Raw genomic sequence first — 22,034 nt, 5'->3', positions numbered from 1 at the left:
CTTTTTTATGTCTGTTCTCTAAAAAGTTCTTTTCTTTTCTTGTAATGTAATATTTTTGTTGTCGCTTGCTTGTATTTATAACAGCACATGTCAGTGTATTAATGTATTCTCGTTCCTAAAAAGAAACTCTATAAATTTTTAGCGTTACGGAAAAACGCGGGGAAAAGAATTACGTCCCCTTCTACTGTTTCAATCATCGTTAATAGCGACGTCGCCTCAGAACGAGGGCAAACGATGGAAACTGCAGTCGGCCGGTAAGTTTTTTCCTCCTTCTGAAATTTATTTAAAAATTGCTGTACCGGTCAATTCCTTTAAAAAATAGAACAGGTGAACTGTTTATGTTTGTGTTAACTAAACGAGACAGTGAAAAGTCCGTGCTGATTGTGAAAAAGCGTTGAATTTATTTTCTGATTAATGAAATTTCCTAGGCTTTAAAAACTGCGTTCGTCGGACCTAGGATGAATCAACATGATCATGTTATTTCGTTCGATTAAGATTAAATACGTATACGTATGTTATACGTTTAAAAATATATTCTGGCGACTTGCCGTATTTCACAAGCCGCTTTTTATTTTCACACCCGTTTTGTCATGCAGAAATCGTTTCATGCTGTCAGGTATTTGAAGCAAAGCAAGATCTCGTGTTTCGTGTGCTTTTTGTATATAAATTTGCAAAATTTGTGTAGCTTTGGTTAAAATTAAAACACCGTGTTTGAGTAAGAAATAGGATTTGTAGGCTTTGGAAACTCGGAAAGATTTGAGTATCGCTTCTCGGCCTTTTGGCTAAGATCAAAGTGTAGTATCTGTTCTTATCAGCTTAATATCTGATACGTACCCCATGTGGGTACTTCGATATTAAACTGATTTTTGCAACTAGGTGAGATGTTAGGTGCTTGCACCGCTCTTGCCACGAGTTGGCCTGGTATTGCAGTACCTCCAGGATCGGCTCACTCCCCCTGTTTGGGGAGAAAATTAAAATAGAAAAATAGCTTTCCCTTCAATAGCCTGCGAAACAGCCCCAGTAAAATATTCTCTAATGCTTTTCACTGAGCACTACATGTGTACTTTTTCTATATATCTTTCTTATTTAAGGAGTTTGCGTAAATTGTATAGTTTTACTCATTGTTGTAAATCATTCTACTTCTCGTGCATGTAAAATAAGTTGCATTTTCTTTTTTTTCTTTTTTATGTCTGTTCTCTAAAAAGTTCTTTTCTTTTCTTGTAATGTAATATTTTTGTTGTCGCTTGCTTGTATTTATAACAGCACATGTCAGTGTATTAATGTATTCTCGTTCCTAAAAAGAAACTCTATAAATTTTTAGCGTTACGGAAAAACGCGGGGAAAAGAATTACGTCCCCTTCTACTGTTTCAATCATCGTTAATAGCGACGTCGCCTCAGAACGAGGGCAAACGATGGAAACTGCAGTCGGCCGGTAAGTTTTTTCCTCCTTCTGAAATTTATTTAAAAATTGCTGTACCGGTCAATTCCTTTAAAAAATAGAACAGGTGAACTGTTTATGTTTGTGTTAACTAAACGAGACAGTGAAAAGTCCGTGCTGATTGTGAAAAAGCGTTGAATTTATTTTCTGATTAATGAAATTTCCTAGGCTTTAAAAACTGCGTTCGTCGGACCTAGGATGAATCAACATGATCATGTTATTTCGTTCGATTAAGATTAAATACGTATACGTATGTTATACGTTTAAAAATATATTCTGGCGACTTGCCGTATTTCACAAGCCGCTTTTTATTTTCACACCCGTTTTGTCATGCAGAAATCGTTTCATGCTGTCAGGTATTTGAAGCAAAGCAAGATCTCGTGTTTCGTGTGCTTTTTGTATATAAATTTGCAAAATTTGTGTAGCTTTGGTTAAAATTAAAACACCGTGTTTGAGTAAGAAATAGGATTTGTAGGCTTTGGAAACTCGGAAAGATTTGAGTATCGCTTCTCGGCCTTTTGGCTAAGATCAAAGTGTAGTATCTGTTCTTATCAGCTTAATATCTGATACGTACCCCATGTGGGTACTTCGATATTAAACTGATTTTTGCAACTAGGTGAGATGTTAGGTGCTTGCACCGCTCTTGCCACGAGTTGGCCTGGTATTGCAGTACCTCCAGGATCGGCTCACTCCCCCTGTTTGGGGAGAAAATTAAAATAGAAAAATAGCTTTCCCTTCAATAGCCTGCGAAACAGCCCCAGTAAAATATTCTCTAATGCTTTTCACTGAGCACTACATGTGTACTTTTTCTATATATCTTTCTTATTTAAGGAGTTTGCGTAAATTGTATAGTTTTACTCATTGTTGTAAATCATTCTACTTCTCGTGCATGTAAAATAAGTTGCATTTTCTTTTTTTTCTTTTTTATGTCTGTTCTCTAAAAAGTTCTTTTCTTTTCTTGTAATGTAATATTTTTGTTGTCGCTTGCTTGTATTTATAACAGCACATGTCAGTGTATTAATGTATTCTCGTTCCTAAAAAGAAACTCTATAAATTTTTAGCGTTACGGAAAAACGCGGGGAAAAGAATTACGTCCCCTTCTACTGTTTCAATCATCGTTAATAGCGACGTCGCCTCAGAACGAGGGCAAACGATGGAAACTGCAGTCGGCCGGTAAGTTTTTTCCTCCTTCTGAAATTTATTTAAAAATTGCTGTACCGGTCAATTCCTTTAAAAAATAGAACAGGTGAACTGTTTATGTTTGTGTTAACTAAACGAGACAGTGAAAAGTCCGTGCTGATTGTGAAAAAGCGTTGAATTTATTTTCTGATTAATGAAATTTCCTAGGCTTTAAAAACTGCGTTCGTCGGACCTAGGATGAATCAACATGATCATGTTATTTCGTTCGATTAAGATTAAATACGTATACGTATGTTATACGTTTAAAAATATATTCTGGCGACTTGCCGTATTTCACAAGCCGCTTTTTATTTTCACACCCGTTTTGTCATGCAGAAATCGTTTCATGCTGTCAGGTATTTGAAGCAAAGCAAGATCTCGTGTTTCGTGTGCTTTTTGTATATAAATTTGCAAAATTTGTGTAGCTTTGGTTAAAATTAAAACACCGTGTTTGAGTAAGAAATAGGATTTGTAGGCTTTGGAAACTCGGAAAGATTTGAGTATCGCTTCTCGGCCTTTTGGCTAAGATCAAAGTGTAGTATCTGTTCTTATCAGCTTAATATCTGATACGTACCCCATGTGGGTACTTCGATATTAAACTGATTTTTGCAACTAGGTGAGATGTTAGGTGCTTGCACCGCTCTTGCCACGAGTTGGCCTGGTATTGCAGTACCTCCAGGATCGGCTCACTCCCCCTGTTTGGGGAGAAAATTAAAATAGAAAAATAGCTTTCCCTTCAATAGCCTGCGAAACAGCCCCAGTAAAATATTCTCTAATGCTTTTCACTGAGCACTACATGTGTACTTTTTCTATATATCTTTCTTATTTAAGGAGTTTGCGTAAATTGTATAGTTTTACTCATTGTTGTAAATCATTCTACTTCTCGTGCATGTAAAATAAGTTGCATTTTCTTTTTTTTCTTTTTTATGTCTGTTCTCTAAAAAGTTCTTTTCTTTTCTTGTAATGTAATATTTTTGTTGTCGCTTGCTTGTATTTATAACAGCACATGTCAGTGTATTAATGTATTCTCGTTCCTAAAAAGAAACTCTATAAATTTTTAGCGTTACGGAAAAACGCGGGGAAAAGAATTACGTCCCCTTCTACTGTTTCAATCATCGTTAATAGCGACGTCGCCTCAGAACGAGGGCAAACGATGGAAACTGCAGTCGGCCGGTAAGTTTTTTCCTCCTTCTGAAATTTATTTAAAAATTGCTGTACCGGTCAATTCCTTTAAAAAATAGAACAGGTGAACTGTTTATGTTTGTGTTAACTAAACGAGACAGTGAAAAGTCCGTGCTGATTGTGAAAAAGCGTTGAATTTATTTTCTGATTAATGAAATTTCCTAGGCTTTAAAAACTGCGTTCGTCGGACCTAGGATGAATCAACATGATCATGTTATTTCGTTCGATTAAGATTAAATACGTATACGTATGTTATACGTTTAAAAATATATTCTGGCGACTTGCCGTATTTCACAAGCCGCTTTTTATTTTCACACCCGTTTTGTCATGCAGAAATCGTTTCATGCTGTCAGGTATTTGAAGCAAAGCAAGATCTCGTGTTTCGTGTGCTTTTTGTATATAAATTTGCAAAATTTGTGTAGCTTTGGTTAAAATTAAAACACCGTGTTTGAGTAAGAAATAGGATTTGTAGGCTTTGGAAACTCGGAAAGATTTGAGTATCGCTTCTCGGCCTTTTGGCTAAGATCAAAGTGTAGTATCTGTTCTTATCAGCTTAATATCTGATACGTACCCCATGTGGGTACTTCGATATTAAACTGATTTTTGCAACTAGGTGAGATGTTAGGTGCTTGCACCGCTCTTGCCACGAGTTGGCCTGGTATTGCAGTACCTCCAGGATCGGCTCACTCCCCCTGTTTGGGGAGAAAATTAAAATAGAAAAATAGCTTTCCCTTCAATAGCCTGCGAAACAGCCCCAGTAAAATATTCTCTAATGCTTTTCACTGAGCACTACATGTGTACTTTTTCTATATATCTTTCTTATTTAAGGAGTTTGCGTAAATTGTATAGTTTTACTCATTGTTGTAAATCATTCTACTTCTCGTGCATGTAAAATAAGTTGCATTTTCTTTTTTTTCTTTTTTATGTCTGTTCTCTAAAAAGTTCTTTTCTTTTCTTGTAATGTAATATTTTTGTTGTCGCTTGCTTGTATTTATAACAGCACATGTCAGTGTATTAATGTATTCTCGTTCCTAAAAAGAAACTCTATAAATTTTTAGCGTTACGGAAAAACGCGGGGAAAAGAATTACGTCCCCTTCTACTGTTTCAATCATCGTTAATAGCGACGTCGCCTCAGAACGAGGGCAAACGATGGAAACTGCAGTCGGCCGGTAAGTTTTTTCCTCCTTCTGAAATTTATTTAATAATTACACCTTATGTAAGAATCCGGGGTTTTGATTGGTTAATAGCCAGTGTATTTTTCACCAATTTACTGTTATCAAATGAATATCGTTCATTTTTAACGCCGCCGGGGTATTTGCTAAAAGGATATGCCTTTTTTACCCTCTCTGCCGTGGTATTTGCCAAAAAATACTCTATCCGACTGGACGCTTGTAACGTCACGATCATCAATGCGTTTTAGTACATTAACATTCGGTGTAATTAAACAGATATATCATGTTATTGAGGGGTATTTGCGAAAAATACCAGTCTTGAGAATGAATTTCCCTCGCCTTACGGCTCGTGAAATTTAACATTCTCTCGACTGGTATTTTTCGCAAATACCCCTCCTTAACATGATATATCTGTTCAAAATTGCTGTACCGGTCAATTCCTTTAAAAAATAGAACAGGTGAACTGTTTATGTTTGTGTTAACTAAACGAGACAGTGAAAAGTCCGTGCTGATTGTGAAAAAGCGTTGAATTTATTTTCTGATTAATGAAATTTCCTAGGCTTTAAAAACTGCGTTCGTCGGACCTAGGATGAATCAACATGATCATGTTATTTCGTTCGATTAAGATTAAATACGTATACGTATGTTATACGTTTAAAAATATATTCTGGCGACTTGCCGTATTTCACAAGCCGCTTTTTATTTTCACACCCGTTTTGTCATGCAGAAATCGTTTCATGCTGTCAGGTATTTGAAGCAAAGCAAGATCTCGTGTTTCGTGTGCTTTTTGTATATAAATTTGCAAAATTTGTGTAGCTTTGGTTAAAATTAAAACACCGTGTTTGAGTAAGAAATAGGATTTGTAGGCTTTGGAAACTCGGAAAGATTTGAGTATCGCTTCTCGGCCTTTTGGCTAAGATCAAAGTGTAGTATCTGTTCTTATCAGCTTAATATCTGATACGTACCCCATGTGGGTACTTCGATATTAAACTGATTTTTGCAACTAGGTGAGATGTTAGGTGCTTGCACCGCTCTTGCCACGAGTTGGCCTGGTATTGCAGTACCTCCAGGATCGGCTCACTCCCCCTGTTTGGGGAGAAAATCAAAATAGAAAAATAGCTTTCCCTTCAATAGCCTGCGAAACAGCCCCAGTAAAATATTCTCTAATGCTTTTCACTGAGCACTACATGTGTACTTTTTCTATATATCTTTCTTATTTAAGGAGTTTGCGTAAATTGTATAGTTTTACTCATTGTTGTAAATCATTCTACTTCTCGTGCATGTAAAATAAGTTGCATTTTCTTTTTTTTCTTTTTTATGTCTGTTCTCTAAAAAGTTCTTTTCTTTTCTTGTAATGTAATATTTTTGTTGTCGCTTGCTTGTATTTATAACAGCACATGTCAGTGTATTAATGTATTCTCGTTCCTAAAAAGAAACTCTATAAATTTTTAGCGTTACGGAAAAACGCGGGGAAAAGAATTACGTCCCCTTCTACTGTTTCAATCATCGTTAATAGCGACGTCGCCTCAGAACGAGGGCAAACGATGGAAACTGCAGTCGGCCGGTAAGTTTTTTCCTCCTTCTGAAATTTATTTAAAAATTGCTGTACCGGTCAATTCCTTTAAAAAATAGAACAGGTGAACTGTTTATGTTTGTGTTAACTAAACGAGACAGTGAAAAGTCCGTGCTGATTGTGAAAAAGCGTTGAATTTATTTTCTGATTAATGAAATTTCCTAGGCTTTAAAAACTGCGTTCGTCGGACCTAGGATGAATCAACATGATCATGTTATTTCGTTCGATTAAGATTAAATACGTATACGTATGTTATACGTTTAAAAATATATTCTGGCGACTTGCCGTATTTCACAAGCCGCTTTTTATTTTCACACCCGTTTTGTCATGCAGAAATCGTTTCATGCTGTCAGGTATTTGAAGCAAAGCAAGATCTCGTGTTTCGTGTGCTTTTTGTATATAAATTTGCAAAATTTGTGTAGCTTTGGTTAAAATTAAAACACCGTGTTTGAGTAAGAAATAGGATTTGTAGGCTTTGGAAACTCGGAAAGATTTGAGTATCGCTTCTCGGCCTTTTGGCTAAGATCAAAGTGTAGTATCTGTTCTTATCAGCTTAATATCTGATACGTACCCCATGTGGGTACTTCGATATTAAACTGATTTTTGCAACTAGGTGAGATGTTAGGTGCTTGCACCGCTCTTGCCACGAGTTGGCCTGGTATTGCAGTACCTCCAGGATCGGCTCACTCCCCCTGTTTGGGGAGAAAATTAAAATAGAAAAATAGCTTTCCCTTCAATAGCCTGCGAAACAGCCCCAGTAAAATATTCTCTAATGCTTTTCACTGAGCACTACATGTGTACTTTTTCTATATATCTTTCTTATTTAAGGAGTTTGCGTAAATTGTATAGTTTTACTCATTGTTGTAAATCATTCTACTTCTCGTGCATGTAAAATAAGTTGCATTTTCTTTTTTTTCTTTTTTATGTCTGTTCTCTAAAAAGTTCTTTTCTTTTCTTGTAATGTAATATTTTTGTTGTCGCTTGCTTGTATTTATAACAGCACATGTCAGTGTATTAATGTATTCTCGTTCCTAAAAAGAAACTCTATAAATTTTTAGCGTTACGGAAAAACGCGGGGAAAAGAATTACGTCCCCTTCTACTGTTTCAATCATCGTTAATAGCGACGTCGCCTCAGAACGAGGGCAAACGATGGAAACTGCAGTCGGCCGGTAAGTTTTTTCCTCCTTCTGAAATTTATTTAAAAATTGCTGTACCGGTCAATTCCTTTAAAAAATAGAACAGGTGAACTGTTTATGTTTGTGTTAACTAAACGAGACAGTGAAAAGTCCGTGCTGATTGTGAAAAAGCGTTGAATTTATTTTCTGATTAATGAAATTTCCTAGGCTTTAAAAACTGCGTTCGTCGGACCTAGGATGAATCAACATGATCATGTTATTTCGTTCGATTAAGATTAAATACGTATACGTATGTTATACGTTTAAAAATATATTCTGGCGACTTGCCGTATTTCACAAGCCGCTTTTTATTTTCACACCCGTTTTGTCATGCAGAAATCGTTTCATGCTGTCAGGTATTTGAAGCAAAGCAAGATCTCGTGTTTCGTGTGCTTTTTGTATATAAATTTGCAAAATTTGTGTAGCTTTGGTTAAAATTAAAACACCGTGTTTGAGTAAGAAATAGGATTTGTAGGCTTTGGAAACTCGGAAAGATTTGAGTATCGCTTCTCGGCCTTTTGGCTAAGATCAAAGTGTAGTATCTGTTCTTATCAGCTTAATATCTGATACGTACCCCATGTGGGTACTTCGATATTAAACTGATTTTTGCAACTAGGTGAGATGTTAGGTGCTTGCACCGCTCTTGCCACGAGTTGGCCTGGTATTGCAGTACCTCCAGGATCGGCTCACTCCCCCTGTTTGGGGAGAAAATTAAAATAGAAAAATAGCTTTCCCTTCAATAGCCTGCGAAACAGCCCCAGTAAAATATTCTCTAATGCTTTTCACTGAGCACTACATGTGTACTTTTTCTATATATCTTTCTTATTTAAGGAGTTTGCGTAAATTGTATAGTTTTACTCATTGTTGTAAATCATTCTACTTCTCGTGCATGTAAAATAAGTTGCATTTTCTTTTTTTTCTTTTTTATGTCTGTTCTCTAAAAAGTTCTTTTCTTTTCTTGTAATGTAATATTTTTGTTGTCGCTTGCTTGTATTTATAACAGCACATGTCAGTGTATTAATGTATTCTCGTTCCTAAAAAGAAACTCTATAAATTTTTAGCGTTACGGAAAAACGCGGGGAAAAGAATTACGTCCCCTTCTACTGTTTCAATCATCGTTAATAGCGACGTCGCCTCAGAACGAGGGCAAACGATGGAAACTGCAGTCGGCCGGTAAGTTTTTTCCTCCTTCTGAAATTTATTTAAAAATTGCTGTACCGGTCAATTCCTTTAAAAAATAGAACAGGTGAACTGTTTATGTTTGTGTTAACTAAACGAGACAGTGAAAAGTCCGTGCTGATTGTGAAAAAGCGTTGAATTTATTTTCTGATTAATGAAATTTCCTAGGCTTTAAAAACTGCGTTCGTCGGACCTAGGATGAATCAACATGATCATGTTATTTCGTTCGATTAAGATTAAATACGTATACGTATGTTATACGTTTAAAAATATATTCTGGCGACTTGCCGTATTTCACAAGCCGCTTTTTATTTTCACACCCGTTTTGTCATGCAGAAATCGTTTCATGCTGTCAGGTATTTGAAGCAAAGCAAGATCTCGTGTTTCGTGTGCTTTTTGTATATAAATTTGCAAAATTTGTGTAGCTTTGGTTAAAATTAAAACACCGTGTTTGAGTAAGAAATAGGATTTGTAGGCTTTGGAAACTCGGAAAGATTTGAGTATCGCTTCTCGGCCTTTTGGCTAAGATCAAAGTGTAGTATCTGTTCTTATCAGCTTAATATCTGATACGTACCCCATGTGGGTACTTCGATATTAAACTGATTTTTGCAACTAGGTGAGATGTTAGGTGCTTGCACCGCTCTTGCCACGAGTTGGCCTGGTATTGCAGTACCTCCAGGATCGGCTCACTCCCCCTGTTTGGGGAGAAAATTAAAATAGAAAAATAGCTTTCCCTTCAATAGCCTGCGAAACAGCCCCAGTAAAATATTCTCTAATGCTTTTCACTGAGCACTACATGTGTACTTTTTCTATATATCTTTCTTATTTAAGGAGTTTGCGTAAATTGTATAGTTTTACTCATTGTTGTAAATCATTCTACTTCTCGTGCATGTAAAATAAGTTGCATTTTCTTTTTTTTCTTTTTTATGTCTGTTCTCTAAAAAGTTCTTTTCTTTTCTTGTAATGTAATATTTTTGTTGTCGCTTGCTTGTATTTATAACAGCACATGTCAGTGTATTAATGTATTCTCGTTCCTAAAAAGAAACTCTATAAATTTTTAGCGTTACGGAAAAACGCGGGGAAAAGAATTACGTCCCCTTCTACTGTTTCAATCATCGTTAATAGCGACGTCGCCTCAGAACGAGGGCAAACGATGGAAACTGCAGTCGGCCGGTAAGTTTTTTCCTCCTTCTGAAATTTATTTAAAAATTGCTGTACCGGTCAATTCCTTTAAAAAATAGAACAGGTGAACTGTTTATGTTTGTGTTAACTAAACGAGACAGTGAAAAGTCCGTGCTGATTGTGAAAAAGCGTTGAATTTATTTTCTGATTAATGAAATTTCCTAGGCTTTAAAAACTGCGTTCGTCGGACCTAGGATGAATCAACATGATCATGTTATTTCGTTCGATTAAGATTAAATACGTATACGTATGTTATACGTTTAAAAATATATTCTGGCGACTTGCCGTATTTCACAAGCCGCTTTTTATTTTCACACCCGTTTTGTCATGCAGAAATCGTTTCATGCTGTCAGGTATTTGAAGCAAAGCAAGATCTCGTGTTTCGTGTGCTTTTTGTATATAAATTTGCAAAATTTGTGTAGCTTTGGTTAAAATTAAAACACCGTGTTTGAGTAAGAAATAGGATTTGTAGGCTTTGGAAACTCGGAAAGATTTGAGTATCGCTTCTCGGCCTTTTGGCTAAGATCAAAGTGTAGTATCTGTTCTTATCAGCTTAATATCTGATACGTACCCCATGTGGGTACTTCGATATTAAACTGATTTTTGCAACTAGGTGAGATGTTAGGTGCTTGCACCGCTCTTGCCACGAGTTGGCCTGGTATTGCAGTACCTCCAGGATCGGCTCACTCCCCCTGTTTGGGGAGAAAATTAAAATAGAAAAATAGCTTTCCCTTCAATAGCCTGCGAAACAGCCCCAGTAAAATATTCTCTAATGCTTTTCACTGAGCACTACATGTGTACTTTTTCTATATATCTTTCTTATTTAAGGAGTTTGCGTAAATTGTATAGTTTTACTCATTGTTGTAAATCATTCTACTTCTCGTGCATGTAAAATAAGTTGCATTTTCTTTTTTTTCTTTTTTATGTCTGTTCTCTAAAAAGTTCTTTTCTTTTCTTGTAATGTAATATTTTTGTTGTCGCTTGCTTGTATTTATAACAGCACATGTCAGTGTATTAATGTATTCTCGTTCCTAAAAAGAAACTCTATAAATTTTTAGCGTTACGGAAAAACGCGGGGAAAAGAATTACGTCCCCTTCTACTGTTTCAATCATCGTTAATAGCGACGTCGCCTCAGAACGAGGGCAAACGATGGAAACTAGTTTTTTCCTCCTTCTGAAATTTATTTAAAAATTGCTGTACCGGTCAATTCCTTTAAAAAATAGAACAGGTGAACTGTTTATGTTTGTGTTAACTAAACGAGACAGTGAAAAGTCCGTGCTGATTGTGAAAAAGCGTTGAATTTATTTTCTGATTAATGAAATTTCCTAGGCTTTAAAAACTGCGTTCGTCGGACCTAGGATGAATCAACATGATCATGTTATTTCGTTCGATTAAGATTAAATACGTATACGTATGTTATACGTTTAAAAATATATTCTGGCGACTTGCCGTATTTCACAAGCCGCTTTTTATTTTCACACCCGTTTTGTCATGCAGAAATCGTTTCATGCTGTCAGGTATTTGAAGCAAAGCAAGATCTCGTGTTTCGTGTGCTTTTTGTATATAAATTTGCAAAATTTGTGTAGCTTTGGTTAAAATTAAAACACCGTGTTTGAGTAAGAAATAGGATTTGTAGGCTTTGGAAACTCGGAAAGATTTGAGTATCGCTTCTCGGCCTTTTGGCTAAGATCAAAGTGTAGTATCTGTTCTTATCAGCTTAATATCTGATACGTACCCCATGTGGGTACTTCGATATTAAACTGATTTTTGCAACTAGGTGAGATGTTAGGTGCTTGCACCGCTCTTGCCACGAGTTGGCCTGGTATTGCAGTACCTCCAGGATCGGCTCACTCCCCCTGTTTGGGGAGAAAATTAAAATAGAAAAATAGCTTTCCCTTCAATAGCCTGCGAAACAGCCCCAGTAAAATATTCTCTAATGCTTTTCACTGAGCACTACATGTGTACTTTTTCTATATATCTTTCTTATTTAAGGAGTTTGCGTAAATTGTATAGTTTTACTCATTGTTGTAAATCATTCTACTTCTCGTGCATGTAAAATAAGTTGCATTTTCTTTTTTTTCTTTTTTATGTCTGTTCTCTAAAAAGTTCTTTTCTTTTCTTGTAATGTAATATTTTTGTTGTCGCTTGCTTGTATTTATAACAGCACATGTCAGTGTATTAATGTATTCTCGTTCCTAAAAAGAAACTCTATAAATTTTTAGCGTTACGGAAAAACGCGGGGAAAAGAATTACGTCCCCTTCTACTGTTTCAATCATCGTTAATAGCGACGTCGCCTCAGAACGAGGGCAAACGATGGAAACTGCAGTCGGCCGGTAAGTTTTTTCCTCCTTCTGAAATTTATTTAAAAATTGCTGTACCGGTCAATTCCTTTAAAAAATAGAACAGGTGAACTGTTTATGTTTGTGTTAACTAAACGAGACAGTGAAAAGTCCGTGCTGATTGTGAAAAAGCGTTGAATTTATTTTCTGATTAATGAAATTTCCTAGGCTTTAAAAACTGCGTTCGTCGGACCTAGGATGAATCAACATGATCATGTTATTTCGTTCGATTAAGATTAAATACGTATACGTATGTTATACGTTTAAAAATATATTCTGGCGACTTGCCGTATTTCACAAGCCGCTTTTTATTTTCACACCCGTTTTGTCATGCAGAAATCGTTTCATGCTGTCAGGTATTTGAAGCAAAGCAAGATCTCGTGTTTCGTGTGCTTTTTGTATATAAATTTGCAAAATTTGTGTAGCTTTGGTTAAAATTAAAACACCGTGTTTGAGTAAGAAATAGGATTTGTAGGCTTTGGAAACTCGGAAAGATTTGAGTATCGCTTCTCGGCCTTTTGGCTAAGATCAAAGTGTAGTATCTGTTCTTATCAGCTTAATATCTGATACGTACCCCATGTGGGTACTTCGATATTAAACTGATTTTTGCAACTAGGTGAGATGTTAGGTGCTTGCACCGCTCTTGCCACGAGTTGGCCTGGTATTGCAGTACCTCCAGGATCGGCTCACTCCCCCTGTTTGGGGAGAAAATTAAAATAGAAAAATAGCTTTCCCTTCAATAGCCTGCGAAACAGCCCCAGTAAAATATTCTCTAATGCTTTTCACTGAGCACTACATGTGTACTTTTTCTATATATCTTTCTTATTTAAGGAGTTTGCGTAAATTGTATAGTTTTACTCATTGTTGTAAATCATTCTACTTCTCGTGCATGTAAAATAAGTTGCATTTTCTTTTTTTTCTTTTTTATGTCTGTTCTCTAAAAAGTTCTTTTCTTTTCTTGTAATGTAATATTTTTGTTGTCGCTTGCTTGTATTTATAACAGCACATGTCAGTGTATTAATGTATTCTCGTTCCTAAAAAGAAACTCTATAAATTTTTAGCGTTACGGAAAAACGCGGGGAAAAGAATTACGTCCCCTTCTACTGTTTCAATCATCGTTAATAGCGACGTCGCCTCAGAACGAGGGCAAACGATGGAAACTGCAGTCGGCCGGTAAGTTTTTTCCTCCTTCTGAAATTTATTTAAAAATTGCTGTACCGGTCAATTCCTTTAAAAAATAGAACAGGTGAACTGTTTATGTTTGTGTTAACTAAACGAGACAGTGAAAAGTCCGTGCTGATTGTGAAAAAGCGTTGAATTTATTTTCTGATTAATGAAATTTCCTAGGCTTTAAAAACTGCGTTCGTCGGACCTAGGATGAATCAACATGATCATGTTATTTCGTTCGATTAAGATTAAATACGTATACGTATGTTATACGTTTAAAAATATATTCTGGCGACTTGCCGTATTTCACAAGCCGCTTTTTATTTTCACACCCGTTTTGTCATGCAGAAATCGTTTCATGCTGTCAGGTATTTGAAGCAAAGCAAGATCTCGTGTTTCGTGTGCTTTTTGTATATAAATTTGCAAAATTTGTGTAGCTTTGGTTAAAATTAAAACACCGTGTTTGAGTAAGAAATAGGATTTGTAGGCTTTGGAAACTCGGAAAGATTTGAGTATCGCTTCTCGGCCTTTTGGCTAAGATCAAAGTGTAGTATCTGTTCTTATCAGCTTAATATCTGATACGTACCCCATGTGGGTACTTCGATATTAAACTGATTTTTGCAACTAGGTGAGATGTTAGGTGCTTGCACCGCTCTTGCCACGAGTTGGCCTGGTATTGCAGTACCTCCAGGATCGGCTCACTCCCCCTGTTTGGGGAGAAAATTAAAATAGAAAAATAGCTTTCCCTTCAATAGCCTGCGAAACAGCCCCAGTAAAATATTCTCTAATGCTTTTCACTGAGCACTACATGTGTACTTTTTCTATATATCTTTCTTATTTAAGGAGTTTGCGTAAATTGTATAGTTTTACTCATTGTTGTAAATCATTCTACTTCTCGTGCATGTAAAATAAGTTGCATTTTCTTTTTTTTCTTTTTTATGTCTGTTCTCTAAAAAGTTCTTTTCTTTTCTTGTAATGTAATATTTTTGTTGTCGCTTGCTTGTATTTATAACAGCACATGTCAGTGTATTAATGTATTCTCGTTCCTAAAAAGAAACTCTATAAATTTTTAGCGTTACGGAAAAACGCGGGGAAAAGAATTACGTCCCCTTCTACTGTTTCAATCATCGTTAATAGCGACGTCGCCTCAGAACGAGGGCAAACGATGGAAACTGCAGTCGGCCGGTAAGTTTTTTCCTCCTTCTGAAATTTATTTAAAAATTGCTGTACCGGTCAATTCCTTTAAAAAATAGAACAGGTGAACTGTTTATGTTTGTGTTAACTAAACGAGACAGTGAAAAGTCCGTGCTGATTGTGAAAAAGCGTTGAATTTATTTTCTGATTAATGAAATTTCCTAGGCTTTAAAAACTGCGTTCGTCGGACCTAGGATGAATCAACATGATCATGTTATTTCGTTCGATTAAGATTAAATACGTATACGTATGTTATACGTTTAAAAATATATTCTGGCGACTTGCCGTATTTCACAAGCCGCTTTTTATTTTCACACCCGTTTTGTCATGCAGAAATCGTTTCATGCTGTCAGGTATTTGAAGCAAAGCAAGATCTCGTGTTTCGTGTGCTTTTTGTATATAAATTTGCAAAATTTGTGTAGCTTTGGTTAAAATTAAAACACCGTGTTTGAGTAAGAAATAGGATTTGTAGGCTTTGGAAACTCGGAAAGATTTGAGTATCGCTTCTCGGCCTTTTGGCTAAGATCAAAGTGTAGTATCTGTTCTTATCAGCTTAATATCTGATACGTACCCCATGTGGGTACTTCGATATTAAACTGATTTTTGCAACTAGGTGAGATGTTAGGTGCTTGCACCGCTCTTGCCACGAGTTGGCCTGGTATTGCAGTACCTCCAGGATCGGCTCACTCCCCCTGTTTGGGGAGAAAATTAAAATAGAAAAATAGCTTTCCCTTCAATAGCCTGCGAAACAGCCCCAGTAAAATATTCTCTAATGCTTTTCACTGAGCACTACATGTGTACTTTTTCTATATATCTTTCTTATTTAAGGAGTTTGCGTAAATTGTATAGTTTTACTCATTGTTGTAAATCATTCTACTTCTCGTGCATGTAAAATAAGTTGCATTTTCTTTTTTTTCTTTTTTATGTCTGTTCTCTAAAAAGTTCTTTTCTTTTCTTGTAATGTAATATTTTTGTTGTCGCTTGCTTGTATTTATAACAGCACATGTCAGTGTATTAATGTATTCTCGTTCCTAAAAAGAAACTCTATAAATTTTTAGCGTTACGGAAAAACGCGGGGAAAAGAATTACGTCCCCTTCTACTGTTTCAATCATCGTTAATAGCGACGTCGCCTCAGAACGAGGGCAAACGATGGAAACTGCAGTCGGCCGGTAAGTTTTTTCCTCCTTCTGAAATTTATTTAAAAATTGCTGTACCGGTCAATTCCTTTAAAAAATAGAACAGGTGAACTGTTTATGTTTGTGTTAACTAAACGAGACAGTGAAAAGTCCGTGCTGATTGTGAAAAAGCGTTGAATTTATTTTCTGATTAATGAAATTTCCTAGGCTTTAAAAACTGCGTTCGTCGGACCTAGGATGAATCAACATGATCATGTTATTTCGTTCGATTAAGATTAAATACGTATACGTATGTTATACGTTTAAAAATATATTCTGGCGACTTGCCGTATTTCACAAGCCGCTTTTTATTTTCACACCCGTTTTGTCATGCAGAAATCGTTTCATGCTGTCAGGTATTTGAAGCAAAGCAAGATCTCGTGTTTCGTGTGCTTTTTGTATATAAATTTGCAAAATTTGTGTAGCTTTGGTTAAAATTAAAACACCGTGTTTGAGTAAGAAATAGGATTTGTAGGCTTTGGAAACTCGGAAAGATTTGAGTATCGCTTCTCGGCCTTTTGGCTAAGATCAAAGTGTAGTATCTGTTCTTATCAGCTTAATATCTGATACGTACCCCATGTGGGTACTTCGATATTAAACTGATTTTTGCAACTAGGTGAGATGTTAGGTGCTTGCACCGCTCTTGCCACGAGTTGGCCTGGTATTGCAGTACCTCCAGGATCGGCTCACTCCCCCTGTTTGGGGAGAAAATTAAAATAGAAAAATAGCTTTCCCTTCAATAGCCTGCGAAACAGCCCCAGTAAAATATTCTCTAATGCTTTTCACTGAGCACTACATGTGTACTTTTTCTATATATCTTTCTTATTTAAGGAGTTTGCGTAAATTGTATAGTTTTACTCATTGTTGTAAATCATTCTACTTCTCGTGCATGTAAAATAAGTTGCATTTTCTTTTTTTTCTTTTTTATGTCTGTTCTCTAAAAAGTTCTTTTCTTTTCTTGTAATGTAATATTTTTGTTGTCGCTTGCTTGTATTTATAACAGCACATGTCAGTGTATTAATGTATTCTCGTTCCTAAAAAGAAACTCTATAAATTTTTAGCGTTACGGAAAAACGCGGGGAAAAGAATTACGTCCCCTTCTACTGTTTCAATCATCGTTAATAGCGACGTCGCCTCAGAACGAGGGCAAACGATGGAAACTGCAGTCGGCCGGTAAGTTTTTTCCTCCTTCTGAAATTTATTTAAAAATTGCTGTACCGGTCAATTCCTTTAAAAAATAGAACAGGTGAACTGTTTATGTTTGTGTTAACTAAACGAGACAGTGAAAAGTCCGTGCTGATTGTGAAAAAGCGTTGAATTTATTTTCTGATTAATGAAATTTCCTAGGCTTTAAAAACTGCGTTCGTCGGACCTAGGATGAATCAACATGATCATGTTATTTCGTTCGATTAAGATTAAATACGTATACGTATGTTATACGTTTAAAAATATATTCTGGCGACTTGCCGTATTTCACAAGCCGCTTTTTATTTTCACACCCGTTTTGTCATGCAGAAATCGTTTCATGCTGTCAGGTATTTGAAGCAAAGCAAGATCTCGTGTTTCGTGTGCTTTTTGTATATAAATTTGCAAAATTTGTGTAGCTTTGGTTAAAATTAAAACACCGTGTTTGAGTAAGAAATAGGATTTGTAGGCTTTGGAAACTCGGAAAGATTTGAGTATCGCTTCTCGGCCTTTTGGCTAAGATCAAAGTGTAGTATCTGTTCTTATCAGCTTAATATCTGATACGTACCCCATGTGGGTACTTCGATATTAAACTGATTTTTGCAACTAGGTGAGATGTTAGGTGCTTGCACCGCTCTTGCCACGAGTTGGCCTGGTATTGCAGTACCTCCAGGATCGGCTCACTCCCCCTGTTTGGGGAGAAAATTAAAATAGAAAAATAGCTTTCCCTTCAATAGCCTGCGAAACAGCCCCAGTAAAATATTCTCTAATGCTTTTCACTGAGCACTACATGTGTACTTTTTCTATATATCTTTCTTATTTAAGGAGTTTGCGTAAATTGTATAGTTTTACTCATTGTTGTAAATCATTCTACTTCTCGTGCATGTAAAATAAGTTGCATTTTCTTTTTTTTCTTTTTTATGTCTGTTCTCTAAAAAGTTCTTTTCTTTTCTTGTAATGTAATATTTTTGTTGTCGCTTGCTTGTATTTATAACAGCACATGTCAGTGTATTAATGTATTCTCGTTCCTAAAAAGAAACTCTATAAATTTTTAGCGTTACGGAAAAACGCGGGGAAAAGAATTACGTCCCCTTCTACTGTTTCAATCATCGTTAATAGCGACGTCGCCTCAGAACGAGGGCAAACGATGGAAACTGCAGTCGGCCGGTAAGTTTTTTCCTCCTTCTGAAATTTATTTAAAAATTGCTGTACCGGTCAATTCCTTTAAAAAATAGAACAGGTGAACTGTTTATGTTTGTGTTAACTAAACGAGACAGTGAAAAGTCCGTGCTGATTGTGAAAAAGCGTTGAATTTATTTTCTGATTAATGAAATTTCCTAGGCTTTAAAAACTGCGTTCGTCGGACCTAGGATGAATCAACATGATCATGTTATTTCGTTCGATTAAGATTAAATACGTATACGTATGTTATACGTTTAAAAATATATTCTGGCGACTTGCCGTATTTCACAAGCCGCTTTTTATTTTCACACCCGTTTTGTCATGCAGAAATCGTTTCATGCTGTCAGGTATTTGAAGCAAAGCAAGATCTCGTGTTTCGTGTGCTTTTTGTATATAAATTTGCAAAATTTGTGTAGCTTTGGTTAAAATTAAAACACCGTGTTTGAGTAAGAAATAGGATTTGTAGGCTTTGGAAACTCGGAAAGATTTGAGTATCGCTTCTCGGCCTTTTGGCAAAGATTAAAGCGAGTGAAAAGTTAAAGTTAAAAGTTAAAGTGTTAAAATGGATTTAGTAGATTATGGATTACTTAGATGCAGTGCGAAGTTTTCGTTTACGGATGGCTCACCAGTTAACACACGTACTTGGATTATCCGTGCATTAAAGAACATTGTTAACCCGGATGATGTGACAGCGATTTTCAAGGTGGATATTGGTGGTGTTTGGTATACAACCTTTACTACTGAAGATATTGCTGATAAAGTGATTAATTCGGACTTTACGTCGTTAGATACCAGAGTTGCAGTAAGCCGTGCAGACACAAGAACAGTGTTATTGAAAGTTTTGTGGCTTCCAGTGTGGTTAAAGCTAACTGCAGTTGAATCGTTTTTAGAACAGTATGGCAAAATAGTTAGTTGTTCACGTGAAACGGAGAAATCCGAAGGAATAACGTTTGCTAATGGGAACATTAAAGTTACATTGGAGATTTCAGAGAAGGATGTACAATCGTTACCATACCGTACTAGTATAGCAGGTAAAGACTGTCTACTTACCGTGGTGGGTAGGGCACCCTTATGCCTGAAGTGTAGAACCGTTGGACATATTCGTAAGAACTGTCCGTCAGGCAAAAAGGCAACAGTTCCGTTGGAAGCAGTCTCGGTTCCGGAGACTCAAAACAGTGACATTAGTGATGATACACCGGTAGATATGCAGGTTACACAGGATACTTCCCCCGTTACAAAGGATACGACACAGGAGACCGTGGATACGTCACAAGAGACCGTGGATACCGAAAAGTCCTCGTCCGTTTCCAAGTTATGGTCCGATATCGCGACAGATCCGGACGATCTTTCTGGAGAAGTACAGTACAAAGTTGTTAGTGGTAAAAAGCGAAAAGTGACTGATGTTAAAAGGGAAACATACCAACTGGTTTTACTTAATACATCAGAAGGGAAAGTTATACCGGTATTAGGTCGTGTAAATGACCAGAATAAGTTCGTTTCGTCTATACTCAGTGATACGGAATTACGGGATATAATTGGTAAAGAATCGGACAGGCATAAACATAAACAGTTAATATTAGACAGTTTACAAGCAGATTTTAATATTGTAGTACATGAAAATTATTGTAATTACAAATCAGCACTTTCTGATGGTTTTCTTTAAAGTCTAAAGTAATATGGAATTTGACATGTATTTATTACATGTAGTATTTAAAACAGTTCAGTTTAGAAATTTAAAGGTGAAAGTATTTATCGTAGCATACATGACAATGCATTATGGACTTTAGTGGGTTGTGTATGTACGATATTGATTTTGATGTTAAATGTAATCACTATGTATTGTGTATTTTGATTTTGTTAAAGGTAAACATTATAGGTAAAATTTATCGTATGATGTTTATTTATAGTTAAAGTTAAATATATTACTAGTTTACAAAAACTGGTTTTAGTTATAAAGGTAAATTATTTAAAGGAAAGTTTATATATAGATTTGTAAAAGGAATTCAAAACACTTTGTTGTTTATTTATAAATTGGGGGGTTTTCAGTAATTATTTAGGGGTTTTGAAAATAGATTTCATGTAAATTTATTTTTGGTAATTTCATTTAAATCTAAAAGTATTTGATTATCATTAATTTCCGGGACTTATTAATATTGAGTTACAATCGTATTATCTGTGATATATGATTTTAACTATTGATTGTATTCAATATAGTATTTGATATCTATTATTAATAAAATGTTTGAAATATAAAAAAAAGTATCTGTTCTTATCAGCTTAATATCTGATACGTACCCATGTGGGTACTTCGATATTAAACTGATTTTTGCAACTAGGTGAGATGTTAGGTGCTTGCACCGCTCTTGCCACGAGTTGGCCTGGTATTGCAGTACCTCCAGGATCGGCTCACTCCCCTGTTTGGGGAGAAAATTAAAATAGAAAAATAGCTTTCCCTTCAATAGCCTGCGAAACAGCCCCAGTAAAATATTCTCTAATGCTTTTCACTGAGCACTACATGTGTACTTTTTCTATATATCTTTCTTATTTAAGGAGTTTGCGTAAATTGTATAGTTTTACTCATTGTTGTAAATCATTCTACTTCTCGTGCATGTAAAATAAGTTGCATTTTCTTTTTTTTCTTTTTTATGTCTGTTCTCTAAAAAGTTCTTTTCTTTTCTTGTAATGTAATATTTTTGTTGTCGCTTGCTTGTATTTATAACAGCACATGTCAGTGTATTAATGTATTCTCGTTCCTAAAAAGAAACTCTATAAATTTTTAGCGTTACGGAAAAACGCGGGGAAAAGAATTACGTCCCCTTCTACTGTTTCAATCATCGTTAATAGCGACGTCGCCTCAGAACGAGGGCAAACGATGGAAACTGCAGTCGGCCGGTAAGTTTTTTCCTCCTTCTGAAATTTATTTAAAAATTGCTGTACCGGTCAATTCCTTTAAAAAATAGAACAGGTGAACTGTTTATGTTTGTGTTAACTAAACGAGACAGTGAAAAGTCCGTGCTGATTGTGAAAAAGCGTTGAATTTATTTTCTGATTAATGAAATTTCCTAGGCTTTAAAAACTGCGTTCGTCGGACCTAGGATGAATCAACATGATCATGTTATTTCGTTCGATTAAGATTAAATACGTATACGTATGTTATACGTTTAAAAATATATTCTGGCGACTTGCCGTATTTCACAAGCCGCTTTTTATTTTCACACCCGTTTTGTCATGCAGAAATCGTTTCATGCTGTCAGGTATTTGAAGCAAAGCAAGATCTCGTGTTTCGTGTGCTTTTTGTATATAAATTTGCAAAATTTGTGTAGCTTTGGTTAAAATTAAAACACCGTGTTTGAGTAAGAAATAGGATTTGTAGGCTTTGGAAACTCGGAAAGATTTGAGTATCGCTTCTCGGCCTTTTGGCTAAGATCAAAGTGTAGTATCTGTTCTTATCAGCTTAATATCTGATACGTACCCCATGTGGGTACTTCGATATTAAACTGATTTTTGCAACTAGGTGAGATGTTAGGTGCTTGCACCGCTCTTGCCACGAGTTGGCCTGGTATTGCAGTACCTCCAGGATCGGCTCACTCCCCTGTTTGGGGAGAAAATTAAAATAGAAAAATAGCTTTCCCTTCAATAGCCTGCGAAACAGCCCCAGTAAAATATTCTCTAATGCTTTTCACTGAGCACTACATGTGTACTTTTT

General features: G+C 35.9%; 17 non-coding genes across 17 annotated transcripts; all 17 read left to right on the top strand.

Moving 5' to 3' along the window:
- Positions 1 to 762: 762 nt before the first annotated feature.
- LOC139506810 (U2 spliceosomal RNA) lies at positions 763 to 955 on the top strand. Its single transcript, XR_011660375.1, has one exon. It is a non-coding gene; the product is annotated as a U2 spliceosomal RNA (small nuclear RNA).
- Positions 956 to 1,941: 986 nt separating this feature from the next.
- Positions 1,942 to 2,134, top strand: LOC139506808 (U2 spliceosomal RNA). The gene has a single exon (XR_011660373.1). It is a non-coding gene; the product is annotated as a U2 spliceosomal RNA (small nuclear RNA).
- A 986-nt stretch (positions 2,135 to 3,120) lies between these two features.
- LOC139506807 (U2 spliceosomal RNA) lies at positions 3,121 to 3,313 on the top strand. The gene has a single exon (XR_011660372.1). It is a non-coding gene; the product is annotated as a U2 spliceosomal RNA (small nuclear RNA).
- Positions 3,314 to 4,299: 986 nt separating this feature from the next.
- Positions 4,300 to 4,492, top strand: LOC139506804 (U2 spliceosomal RNA). Its single transcript, XR_011660371.1, has one exon. It is a non-coding gene; the product is annotated as a U2 spliceosomal RNA (small nuclear RNA).
- Positions 4,493 to 5,866: 1,374 nt separating this feature from the next.
- LOC139506803 (U2 spliceosomal RNA) lies at positions 5,867 to 6,059 on the top strand. The gene has a single exon (XR_011660370.1). It is a non-coding gene; the product is annotated as a U2 spliceosomal RNA (small nuclear RNA).
- Positions 6,060 to 7,045: 986 nt separating this feature from the next.
- On the top strand, positions 7,046 to 7,238 carry LOC139506802 (U2 spliceosomal RNA). Its single transcript, XR_011660369.1, has one exon. It is a non-coding gene; the product is annotated as a U2 spliceosomal RNA (small nuclear RNA).
- A 986-nt stretch (positions 7,239 to 8,224) lies between these two features.
- LOC139506801 (U2 spliceosomal RNA) lies at positions 8,225 to 8,417 on the top strand. The gene has a single exon (XR_011660368.1). It is a non-coding gene; the product is annotated as a U2 spliceosomal RNA (small nuclear RNA).
- Positions 8,418 to 9,403: 986 nt separating this feature from the next.
- Positions 9,404 to 9,596, top strand: LOC139506800 (U2 spliceosomal RNA). Its single transcript, XR_011660367.1, has one exon. It is a non-coding gene; the product is annotated as a U2 spliceosomal RNA (small nuclear RNA).
- A 986-nt stretch (positions 9,597 to 10,582) lies between these two features.
- Positions 10,583 to 10,775, top strand: LOC139506799 (U2 spliceosomal RNA). The gene has a single exon (XR_011660366.1). It is a non-coding gene; the product is annotated as a U2 spliceosomal RNA (small nuclear RNA).
- A 972-nt stretch (positions 10,776 to 11,747) lies between these two features.
- LOC139506798 (U2 spliceosomal RNA) lies at positions 11,748 to 11,940 on the top strand. Its single transcript, XR_011660365.1, has one exon. It is a non-coding gene; the product is annotated as a U2 spliceosomal RNA (small nuclear RNA).
- Positions 11,941 to 12,926: 986 nt separating this feature from the next.
- On the top strand, positions 12,927 to 13,119 carry LOC139506797 (U2 spliceosomal RNA). The gene has a single exon (XR_011660364.1). It is a non-coding gene; the product is annotated as a U2 spliceosomal RNA (small nuclear RNA).
- Positions 13,120 to 14,105: 986 nt separating this feature from the next.
- Positions 14,106 to 14,298, top strand: LOC139506837 (U2 spliceosomal RNA). Its single transcript, XR_011660401.1, has one exon. It is a non-coding gene; the product is annotated as a U2 spliceosomal RNA (small nuclear RNA).
- Positions 14,299 to 15,284: 986 nt separating this feature from the next.
- LOC139506832 (U2 spliceosomal RNA) lies at positions 15,285 to 15,477 on the top strand. Its single transcript, XR_011660396.1, has one exon. It is a non-coding gene; the product is annotated as a U2 spliceosomal RNA (small nuclear RNA).
- Positions 15,478 to 16,463: 986 nt separating this feature from the next.
- On the top strand, positions 16,464 to 16,656 carry LOC139506820 (U2 spliceosomal RNA). Its single transcript, XR_011660385.1, has one exon. It is a non-coding gene; the product is annotated as a U2 spliceosomal RNA (small nuclear RNA).
- A 986-nt stretch (positions 16,657 to 17,642) lies between these two features.
- LOC139506809 (U2 spliceosomal RNA) lies at positions 17,643 to 17,835 on the top strand. Its single transcript, XR_011660374.1, has one exon. It is a non-coding gene; the product is annotated as a U2 spliceosomal RNA (small nuclear RNA).
- Positions 17,836 to 20,550: 2,715 nt separating this feature from the next.
- LOC139506835 (U2 spliceosomal RNA) lies at positions 20,551 to 20,743 on the top strand. The gene has a single exon (XR_011660399.1). It is a non-coding gene; the product is annotated as a U2 spliceosomal RNA (small nuclear RNA).
- A 985-nt stretch (positions 20,744 to 21,728) lies between these two features.
- On the top strand, positions 21,729 to 21,921 carry LOC139506796 (U2 spliceosomal RNA). Its single transcript, XR_011660363.1, has one exon. It is a non-coding gene; the product is annotated as a U2 spliceosomal RNA (small nuclear RNA).
- The last annotated feature ends 113 nt before the right edge of the window (positions 21,922 to 22,034 follow it).

This window comes from Mytilus edulis, unplaced genomic scaffold, assembly GCF_963676685.1.
Source record: "Mytilus edulis unplaced genomic scaffold, xbMytEdul2.2 SCAFFOLD_259, whole genome shotgun sequence".
NCBI lineage: Eukaryota > Metazoa > Mollusca > Bivalvia > Mytilida > Mytilidae > Mytilus > Mytilus edulis.
The sequence above is the reverse complement of the archived record's forward strand: the minus strand, read 5'-3'. Positions and strand labels throughout refer to the sequence as shown.